The sequence below is a fragment of the Culex quinquefasciatus genome, chromosome 1, assembly GCF_015732765.1.
Source record: "Culex quinquefasciatus strain JHB chromosome 1, VPISU_Cqui_1.0_pri_paternal, whole genome shotgun sequence".
Classification (NCBI taxonomy): domain Eukaryota; kingdom Metazoa; phylum Arthropoda; class Insecta; order Diptera; family Culicidae; genus Culex; species Culex quinquefasciatus.
In genome coordinates, this window is record NC_051861.1 from 65840971 (window position 1) to 65852759 (window position 11789).

An 11789-nucleotide genomic window follows, 5' to 3' on the forward strand; every position below is an offset into this window, starting at 1 on the left:
GCAAGTGATGCTACTTCCATTCAAATATGTACAGAAAAGTGAGATTTTTATTTGAAATGTAAATCATTTTACTTTGTCATATACGTAGGAACATATTAATTCACCGTCTTCAGCTTTGGATCTAACCCAAAAAAAGCTGCGGGTCATTTTTTCTAAACTGTCAACTACTGACTCAAGGTTTATATTTCCTTTAATGAAAGGGACACTTTCTAGACTTGTGACAACTGCTGAAAAAAGTTAAATTTTCTTCATTAAACTGGGGATAATGCGCTTCAGCTGTGGTCACAACTCAAGCGAGTTTTCCTTTCTTTAAAAAATATTCACCTATATCAGCAGTCAAGAGAGTTTTCCCTTCTTAAAGAAGGGAAAATTCAGCTCATGTTATTAGATATCTCAAGACAAATTAAGTTTTCACTTCTTTGAAGATAGGTAAATTCAACTTGTGTCAGCAGTTATCACAAGTCAAGAGAATTTTCCCTTCTTGATTGGAGAGCAAATTCAAACATATAGGGATGTTAGTAGTAATCACAAGTAAAGATAATTTTCCATTATTTGAAGAAGGGAAAATTAAACTTGTGTCAGTAGTTATAACGATTCAGTGAGTATTTTCCCTTCTTTAAATAATGGAAAATTCTCTTTACTTGTGATAACTGCTGACACAAGTTGAATTTACCCTTTGTTTAAAGAAGGGAAAACTCTTTGACTGGTGATTACTTTTTAAAAGAAGGGAAAACTCGCTTGTGTTGTGACAACAGCTGAAGCGCATTTTCCCCTGTTTAATGAAGAAAATTTAACTTTAGAAGGAAAATTCAACTTTTATCAGCACACAGAAAAAATGAAATTGTGACAGATTTTGTGTCAAAAAAATGATTAATTTTACATTAGAAAATGGTGAATTGGAGCCTAACATTTCAAAAGGGCACACAACTTTTGTAAACTATTGTGTATCCTTTTCACTCAAATGATAGTTTACATAAGGTGTGAAAGGGACACACTCTTATTTAAATAAGTTATGTGCCCTAATGAAATGGCAAGCACGAATTATCATCAGTTTCTGATGAATTTTCACCAGGTTCACATTTTTACACATTTTATAGGTAACAAGCCTTACCCGGCAAACTTCGTCCTGCCCTTGTTTGGTTTCCTGACGTTTCTTGCTTGTTTGCTAATTCAGCCACCTGTGATCTAAGTTTGAGTTTACGTAACTTTTCCCATACAATCCACAGATTTTCCGGAATCGGTTCCAGGGTGGCCAAAGTTGTAACTTTTTGGCGTAAGAACCTTCCTTGGACTTATACGTACCCAACGCAACAAAGAGCACCTCGATCCGATGTTCCGTGTTGAATTGATTCGCGTTCGAACAAAACCGTCGATTTTTTTTATATATGGGTCATTCCATCTCAACTGTGCACGAAAAAGTGCAAATTTGAAAATTACCCTCTCCGATCCTGCTCAAATTTGGCTGAGCTGTTGATACTATCAAAACATGCAAGAATCCCGAATTTCATCCAAATCGGACCACCCCCTCCATTTTTGTACCTCCCCAAAAAATTGACTTTTTGGCGATTTTTGGCCAAACCTCCTAGTTTCAAACGGCGATAGCTCAGGAACCACAAATCTCAGAAGGTCGTTCTTGGACTCAATTTTGAAGGAAATCGGACGTAGAATCCATTTCCGTGATCATAATGTTGATTAATTTATTTTTTCTACCTGTATTGCGCAATTGAAAACATTAAACGGCCGAATCTCAAAACACCCCAACTTATTTTTTTTATTTGACCTCACCATCGTGTTCTCCGGCCAATTTTACATAAGAATCACCTATCGACAGAAATGAATATGTTTCGTTCCAGAGATATCGAATTTTAAAGTTTTGTGTTTTCGAGATTACCTGCATCAGCTTCATTCGCCGCATCTGCTAGAAGCACACAGGCGGGCTGATCAATAACTGCTTCCTGGCCATTTATTGAAATAATATTTCATCATAAATAATCTTCATCAAATTGAGCAAAAATTAACTGTATAATACTGTAGGAAACTGAAGTTTAATCGCAAATGTTTATCTGCTCAAAAAAATTAATGAAGTGGAGCAAAATAGTGCCATTCAGCAAAAACCCCAAAACCTGCTTTATTATTATTATTATTATAGTTTATTATTGACACTTTACCATAATTCTGATTTATGGTTTAGATTGATCATATTAAATCAATTTTTATATAGTGAGCCAGCTCCATTTCATTAAAATATGATTTTGGTCAAGGTACATTTAATTAAAAAAATCCTTATACGTGAGGACAGCAGCCGTATTGTGTTCCAAGAATCCAAGAATGATAGATGAAAAAAAACACTGTTGTTCGGACGGTGTCGAAATCATCGCAACTAAATTTGGAGAATTAGCCGCTTTGCAGCAGATCAAACTTTGTGATTTTCTTACATTTTTCAGTTTTATACATTCCAGAAATCCTTTTCCTACTCTTTGTGATCGTCCTTCACTAGAGTACAACGTATCAACAAATTTTATTCATTTTAATTCATATTTTTACTCAATAATGTATCGTGCACTTATTTTTCAGTGTTACTAACAAGATTAATTCTCGGGTGAGTTTTTAAAAAGCCGTAAGAGCCATTGTGACCTCTGACACTAATTTTCGTTTTTCTAGAAAATGAAACAAAATTTCATTTATTTTAAGTTTGGGGCACTTGAAGGACGTGTAGATGAACAATCTCGAGCATTTTGATATTGGTTTGTTCGTAAGTAGGTCGAATACCGATGCAAAAAGGACTTTGTTTAACAATGGCTCTTACGGCTTTTTGAAAACTAATCCGAGAATTGCATTTTCCTCTCGCTCCGTCGGAATCCAATTCTGCCCTTTACTGTGTGTCGTCATTGCTCTGTCCAGTGGGTTAACACAGAAATTCACTTCATTAATTTTTTGAGCAGATAAACATTTGCGATTAAACTTCAGTTTCCTACAGTATTATACAGTTAATTTTTGCTCAATTTGATGAAGATTATTTATGATGAAATATTATTTCAATAAATGGCCAGGTAGCAGTTATTGATCAGCCCGCCTGTGTGCTTCTAGCAGATGCGGCGAATGAAGCCGATGCAGGTAATCTCGAAAACACAAAACTTTAAAATTCGATATCTCTGGAACGAAACATATTCATTTCTGTCGATAGGTGATTCTTATGTAAAATTGGCCGGAGAACACGATGGTGAGGTCAAATAAAAAAAAAAGTTGGGGTGTATTGAGATACGGCCGTTTAAAGTTTTCAATTGCGCAATACAGGTAGAAAAAACAAATTAATCAACATTTTGATCACGGAAATAGATTCTACGTCCAATTTCCTTCAAAATTGAGTCTAAGACCGACCTTCTGAGATTTGTGGTTCCTGAGCTATCGCCGTTTGAAACTAGGAGGTTTGGCCAAAAATCGCCAAAAAGTCGATTTTTTGGGGAGGTACAAAAATGGAGGGGGTGGTCCGATTTGGATGAAATTCGGGATTCTTGCATGTTTTGATAGTATCAACAGCTCTGCCAAATTTGAGCAGGATCGGAGAGGGTAATTTTCAAATGCTGTTCCGCTTCACACACTACCGCAGCCCGTACCAGCTCCAGGATCTCCGACAAAAAAAACGTTGGACGGTTTCTGGGTGACTTGGAGGTATTTCTCAAAAAATTCGACAGACGCAGCCCAATGCCATCGTTGCCAAAAATTCGGCCACGGCTCAAGAAATTGCAACCTCCCGCAGCGCGGCACATTCTTCTTACCGATCTTCAAACAGTAAGTTTGACCCTCCAGTAGCTCGTCCACATGATCAGCTAGTGTGTCGACGACAAATATCGGCGGAGGTCTTCTTCCCTTCGCCGCAGTTTTGCTGGTATCTGCTTTCTTCGACCCGCGTGCAGGGTCGTCGTCGTCGTCACTACTGCTGGTGCTGCAGTCGTCTTCATTGTCCTCATCATCATCACTCAGCGGCTCAAACTCGTTGCGTGTGGGGACGGGGGTGACGGAGGGGACGCCGGAAGCCTGCCAGCCTGCCTTAGCTGTCTTCACACGTAGCTGGTACGGGCTGCGGTAGTGTGGATGCAGCTTTGTTTTGTCAATGCCTTCCAACGCTGTCGCCGCGGTGGAAGGCTTTGTTTGACTATTGGCCGGATTTTTTTAGTAATCCGGCCAGGAGACGGGTTCCGCGAGGTCCCCGGTGCAGCACTCGAGTTGCCATGCCTAGCGCCACGCTTGGGCATCTCCGGGCGGCAAGTTTGCGATTAAACACTTCACCCGCGGCGTGAAAAAATCGAAAATTTGACGGAGCACTAAAATTGTGTTATGGCTGGCTCCATCGTAGGTAGCCCGATGAAAATACAACATAAAAAAGAAAATTCTACTTGTATGACAAAGTTGAAGAGCCTTAAAATTCCAGATTAAATTTTCAAAAGGTCATCACTACATAGGTAACCCATTGCACATAGGTTATTTTTGATATTTACTGGAGAATTCAAATGAGAATCTAATATTTGAGAATATTGATAAAATCGTAGAAAAAATTGTTTTTAAATCTAGCATATTTTGTTCCCTATTTTTCCATACAATCTTTAACCTGGAATATCGATGGGTAAATGTCGAACATATTTGGCTCAATGGCTGAAAATAGTCCTGGGAACAATATTCAGCAACGTTTTGAACAACCTCATTATGCCAAATGACCATTATGCCAAATGGCAATTATGCCAAATGACCGTTATGCCAAACAATTATGCCAAACGGCATTATGCCAAACGGCGTTATGCCAAACGGCATTATGCCAAATGGGATACACCCAAGGAGCGGCCGTGGCTGACTGGTTACGGTGTTTGCTTTCTAAGCGAATGGTTCTGGGTTCGATTCCCATCTGCTCCCAACGAGAAAGTATAGGAAATATTAATCTTGAAACTCTGAACATGAACGAAAAATCAAAGTCGCCCGAGTCGGGGTTCGATCCCTCGTCCTTTGGATTGGTAAGCAAAAGTGCTAACCACTACGCCATCACGGCTTGGTGAGCGATGACTGGACGCGCTGGGTCCTTGTCCATTTGACAAGGGTTCGGAAGTTCTAAATAACGTTTGAACCCGATTGGTGCAAACGTTCTTCAGGGCGGGGCTTGTCGATTAAGCTGAAGTACCTCGCGCTTGGCTAGCCAGCGTAGAAATGGGTCACCGAAGCTCGGCAGAGCTAACACCTTCCAAATGCCTATGCGAGTTATTTGCATGTTAGAATGTAGATCTAAAAAATACATGGAAACAACTCAATTTGTAAGAAGTGGGCGCGTGGTCCCGTTTGGTTGGTTGCACACACACACACACACACACACAAACAAACACACACACACACACACACACACACACACACAAATATGGAGGTGTCCCAGGTGAACCTCAATCACTGCGACACTGCACAGCAACTGCTGTGGCAGTCGACCGCGGAGACGGGGTGTGACGTAGCAATTATTGCAGAACCGTACCGAGTTCCACACGACAACGGAAACTGGGCCGCGGATACAGCAAGAATGGCGGCGATACACGTGATGGGGCGGTACCCCATACAGGAAGTGGTCTCGAGGGCGTTTGAAGGATTCGTGATCGCCCAAGTAAACGGAACCTTCTTCTGTAGCTGCTATGCTCCCCCAAGATGGACCTTGGAGCAGTTTCAGCAGATGCTGGATTGTCTGACCGACGAACTGATCGGACGAAGCCCGATCGTTATCGGAGGTGACTTCAACGCGTGGGCGGTCGAGTGGGGTAGCAGATGCACCAATGCTAGGGGCATAGCCTAATGGAAGCTCTGGCAAAGCTAGACGTTAGGCTGGCGAATCGCGGAACCAGCAGTACCTTCCGCAAAGACGGTCGTGAGTCCATTATCGACGTTACGTTCTGTAGCCCGCGACTGGCGGCCGACATGAACTGGAGGGTGAGTGAGGACTATACCCATAGCGATCACCAAGCGATCCGGTACAGCATCGGGAGACGAGCCCTGTACCAGATAGGAGCAGCCGGTCCTACGGAAGGAAATGGAAGCTGCAGTACTTCGACGAGGGTCTCTTCGTGGAAGCGCTCCATTGGTGTGATGGTCCCCAAGACTTGAGTGCCGACGTGCTAACAGCACAACTGGTGACAGCATGCGACACAACCATGCCGCGGAGACTGGAGCCAAGGAACTGTCGTCGTCCAGCTTACTGGTGGAATGAAGAACTCGGTACCCTTCGGGCAAGTTGCCTCAGCGCCAGAAGACGAGTCCAGAGAGCAAGATCCGAAGCAACTAGAGAGGAGCGCAGAGAGGAGTACCGGTCTGCAAAGGCCGCGCTCAAGAAAGCGATCAAATGCAGCAAGACAAACTGCTTCAAGGAGTTATGCTAAGACGCTGATGCAAACCCTTGGGGAGCGCATATCGTGTCGCGATGGCGAAGATCAGAGGCCCATCGATGGTGGCTGAAACGTGTCCCGACAAGCTGAAGGTCATTGTGGAAGGGCTCTTCCCAAGACATGACCCAACGACATGGCCTCCTACACCGTACAACGACGAAGGGGGTAGCAACGCCGAAGGTCATCTGATCATCAACGAAGAACTTGTGGCAGTAGCGAAGAGATTGAAGGTGAAGAAAGCTCCCGGCCCGGATGGAATCCCGAATTTCGCCCTGAAATCGGCGGTTCAAGCATTCCCGGACAGGTTTCGAACAGTCCTGCAGAAATGCCTGGACGAAGGACACTTCCCCGACCCGTGGAAGGTTCAAAAGCTCGTGTTGCTGCCGAAGCCAGGCAAACCACCGGGGGACCCATCATCGTATAGGCCTATATGTTTGCTGGACACCCTCGGAAAGCTTCTGGAACGGATCATCCTTAACCGGCTGACCAAGTACACGGAGAGCGAGCATGGCTTAGCAGCGAGGCAGTTCGGCTTCCGTAAAGGGAGATCCACGGTGGACGCCATCCGGAAAGTGGTCGAGAAAGCCGGCGAAGCGCGGAGGAAAAAACGCAGGGGGAACCGCTGCTGCGCAATAGTCACGATTGACGTCAAGAACGCGTTCAACAGTGCGAGCTGGGCGGCCATAGCAGCAGCGCTGCACAAAATGAAGGTGCCTGACTATTTGTGCATGATCTTGAAGAGCTACTTCGAGAACCGCGTGCTGGTCTACGACACTGCCGATGGACAAAAAACCGTTGTTGTTACCGCGGGAGTTCCGCAGGGATCCATTCTGGGTTCAGCACTGTGGAACGGAATGTATGACGGAGTGTTGACACTGGGGCTACCCAACGGCGTAGAGATTGTTGGCTTTGCAGACGACATAGTGCTGACGGTAACCGGCGAAAATGTCGAGGAGGTCGAAGTGCTGGCTATGGAGGCAATCGCAATGATCGAGAACTGGATGCTCGAGGTGAAGCTGCGGATCGCTCACCACAAGACCGAGATGATACTGGTTAGTAACCACAAAAAGGTGCAGCAGGCCCAGATACACGTTGGAGAACACGTCGTGCACTCGAAGAGAGCGCTCAAGTACCTCGGGGTGATGGTGGATGACCGGCTGAACTTCAACAGCCACGTCGATTACACCTGCGAGAAGGCGGCTAAGGCGATCATGGCACTGTCGAGGATTATGCCGAACAACGCTGGACCCAGGAGCAGTAGGCGCCGACTCTTGGCAAGTGTCGCGACGTCCATACTTAGGTACGGCGGACCGGTATGGTGGACGGCGCTGGGGACGAAGCGAAATCGAGCGCTGCTCGACAGAACGCAGAGACTGATGGCCATGCGGGTTGCAAGTGCGTACAGGACCATTTCGTCGGAAGCAGTTGGCGTCATAGCCGGAATGATCCCCATCGGCATCACACTGGAGGAGGACACCGTGCGCTACACCCGGAGAGGCACGAGAGGTATCCGGGAAGCTGCGAAAGCCGAATCGCTGGCAAGGTGGCAACGTGAGTGGGACACCACGGAGAAAGGCAGATGGACGCATCGGCTTATCCCGTCCGTATCCACGTGGGTGAGCAGAAGGCATGGAGAGGTCACCTTCCACCTCACACAGTTCCTGTCGGGCCATGGCTGCTTCAGGAAGTACCTGCACAGGATCGGACATGCAGAGTCCCCTCTCTGTCCGGACTGCGTCGATTGCGAGGAAACACCGGAGCACGTGGTGTTCAGCTGCCCTCGCTTCGAGGCAGCGCGAAGCGAAATGCTGGCGCAGACACCAGCCGAAATGCTGGAGCAGACACCAGCCCGGATAATGTGGTGCGAAGAATGTGCAGCGACATCGCCAAGTGGAATGCGGTCGTCGGAGCGGTGACGCAGATCACTTCGGCTCTCCAGCGGAAATGGAGAGACGACCAGAGGAGGAACGACTAGGAGCCTAGTCGAAAACCCACGAGTGTGGCTGTGAAGGAGAGCACGTTATGATGGTCGGCTCTACCAAATCGGCACACGTCTCGATGGTCACAGGAGTTGAGAACCCACGAGTGTGGCTGTGAAGGAGAGCACGTTATGACGGTTGGCTCTACCAAATCGGTACACGTCTCGATGGTCCAAGGAGAGGGCTGCATATGACTAACCGGTCAAAAGCAACGCGATTCTTGGGCGCGGTTAAACCCTCGCATGGACTCATATGTATGTAGAACAGGAAATGGTTCTAGCACCCGGCATGGATCCTGTAAGTAGACTAGTGCAGAAAATGCAACGCCTCCCCCCGAAGTTATACCGAAAGGTGGTCCCGGGGGGAAAAGGGCACGGCGTTCAAGGACTGGTTTAGTGGGTCGGGAAAACTCTTTTGTTTTCCCAACCCCACACTACCTGAGAAATGAATTCTCAGGTGTCTGATAGCAGATTCCGACCTTGTAAAAAAAAAAAAAACACACACACACACACACACACACACACACACACACACACTTTCCAAACAAATTTATCCAAATGCAGCTACTTTTCCTATAATTTTATCTGGTATTGGCAAATTTTGAAAATTGGCACTTTTTTTCTCACTAAAACTCAAATATCTCGGCTCTGGATTGTCGAAATTGCATTTTCTCAGAGGGAAAAATGTTTGCCATGAAATTTCCTACAAGCTGCATGTATTGGTTTTACTAGGAAAAATAGGCTACTCTAAATTAAATGGGCATTTCTGAAAAAAGTTTGATTTAAGAATTGGATTCAGCGGCCAAAATTACTATAAGAAAGCATATCCTGACCTTTGCGACACATGCTTGCCACATGTAGGCCTTTTTCTGAATTCTAAGAAATTTTGAAAATTGGCACTTTTTTTCTCACTAAAACTCAAATATCTCGGCTCTGGAGTGTCGAAATTGCATTTTTTCAGAGGGAAAAATGTTCGTTATGAAATTTCCTACAAGCTGCATGTATTGGTTTTACTAAGAAAAATAGGCTACCCTGAATTAAATGAGCATTTTTGAAAAAAGTTTCGAAAAAATGCGATTTTTTCAACATAAATACGCCTGGGAGAGTCCAAAACCTTAAGTTTTGGTCCAATATTGATAGAGCATCTTAATCTATGGACAAGAACCTATCGTTTGAAGATAATACACACCTGATCTAAACAGTTTTTGTATTGATTCCAAGCAATTTTAGAAAAATTGTTCAAAAAAGAGACTTTTATCAGTAAATCGACTACACACAAAGAAAAAATACTCTGAATTTAAAAAGATCATTCGTTGGATTAAAAGTTCGCGTTGGTGAATATTCGTAGAAAGTTCAAACTTTTCAATTCAAAGTTGGAAAGTTTTTGATACTACCATGCATTTATGGAACAAAATCGTTGTATCGGTAAAAGTGTTTTACTTTTAATTGGAAAAGAAACCTTTTATAGCAAGAATAAACAACATTTAATACTACAGTGTTAATTTCATAAAAATGTGCTTGATTCTAGGCTTGATTTTATATTTATTTTTAAAAGTTTTAAACAGTATGTTAAATAAGACATTTTGTTATTGTATTTAACGCTTCTGGCCAAAATCCGAGTCCAAGCTGTACCGATTCTTAAGGTACGCCACCGGTCACTTTCGAAGACCCCAAGCTGGACGGTTCCAGACGGACGTTTCGACGCGCGACAGCAAAGTAGAGAACAGGATGGTTGCCGGCCTTCATCAGGACAGGTTTGGAGAAGTTGTCTGTAGATTCGGCAAGGGTGATCGACGTTTCCTGGCTGGAAAGTGAAGTGCCTGAACGGGGAGTTCCCGATTCTGGAAGCGTATCCGGAAGATTGGGTTGATGAGGCCCTCGGAACGGAATTCAATTTCGAGCACTTCATCCTCCTTCGAGAATGACAAAGATTTTTTCGGCACGCTGTCCAGGGTTCATTCGGCTGGAGCTGCGCCATCGCGAGATGAGCGTTTGTGGGCGGTTATTTGCTAAAAGAGATGGAAGTAAGTGAAGTTGGCAAGCCACTGTACACATTCTCATAACTCACAGGTGTTGTAAACCGCCGGCACCGAGTGCAACATCCGCTCTGGCTACCTCCGATTATCCCGCTTCTCGACGTTCTCCTATTCGTCGGCTCCTTCTCCTCACCGTGAAAATCACCTGTCTCGTACTTGTCCAAAAACCGGATGTTTATCTTCTTCAGCGCAATCTCGTTGTTCACGCAACTCTTCGGCAGCGCCATCTCCTCGATGATCTCGTTACAGTCCTCGCGGGAATTGACCTTCAATCACCAATCCCGGGCCACCACCACCGAATACAACCGGTGCGAATCCACATTCCTACCTCCCATCCTAAAAAAAAAACAGACAAAATCAATCACAAGCCCCACAAAACACCCAAGCTTTCTTCTTACCCATTCCGATCGTGGAACCGCTGCAGTTCCTGCAGGAAGCTCGCCTTGTCCTTTTTGAGCACTTCACCTCGTCCCGCACCCGCACCACAATCCTTCGAAGGCGTTCCGCTGTTGCTGTTTGGCTCACGAAGGTTTCCGCGCCTGATTCCTGGCTGCTGCCTAGAATCACCAGCACCACCGAACCCACCAAAGTGTTTGTTTACATTTGGAACTTAGTCGTACACGGGTACACGAGAACGTCAAAATGAAAGAAATTCTACAGTCGTATTAAAAGTTAAGACTTTTAAATCAGTTAGTTAGGAGATTTTCGAAACTTTACCAGTAAAAGTTTTCATATTTTAAACAAGAAAAAAACTTTCCCTCAAGCTAATTTTAGCAACTTTTTAAATCAAAAATAAGTTACTTTTGTCATTACGGTAATATTTTTTTGTGTGTTGGGGGTGCTCTAGGTATTTTATTATTTTTCTGTCTACGAAAACATTGTTCCTAACATCATAATCTATCGTTTGAAGTTAGTGAAGGACCTCAGATTCCTCGGAACATGCCTCATACAGTATGGGACAGGCGAGACTGATAATTCTCACAAAAATCGTCAGACTCGAATTCCGCACCTCCTTTCCGCACTGCAGCAGTCTAAACGGTCGCGTGATGAGTCGCTCTTACACTCAACTGATCTCTCGATGTGATCTTGGCCTAGCCGGACCCGAAACGCTGATGGTAGTGATCTGGTTGATCTAGCTGCTAAGCTTTTACTGTAAACTACTTAAATTATGTCTATGTATTGTAAATTAGTTTGAATGTATGCAAGATTGTAAATTTTTTACTGCTGTTGTTTGAAAATGTTCAACTAAATATACGGGCTTGAACGATCTTGCCAAGTTTGTCTAAAAATGCTGCAGCAGTATACAGAACGTACATTGTTGGTAATTGGCAATTCTTGGAATCGAACTTGTTTTACAATTTGAATTTACAA

At 44.4% G+C, this 11789-nt stretch overlaps 1 long non-coding RNA gene across 1 annotated transcript; it reads right to left on the reverse strand.

The window, feature by feature from the left end:
- Positions 1-9904: 9904 nt before the first annotated feature.
- Positions 9905-11069, reverse strand: LOC119765151. Its single transcript, XR_005276530.1, has 3 exons — positions 10817-11069; positions 10451-10754; positions 9905-10391 (listed from the first exon to the last, which is right to left on the reverse strand). It is a non-coding gene; the product is annotated as an uncharacterized LOC119765151 (long non-coding RNA).
- Between the last annotated feature and the right edge of the window lie 720 nt (positions 11070-11789).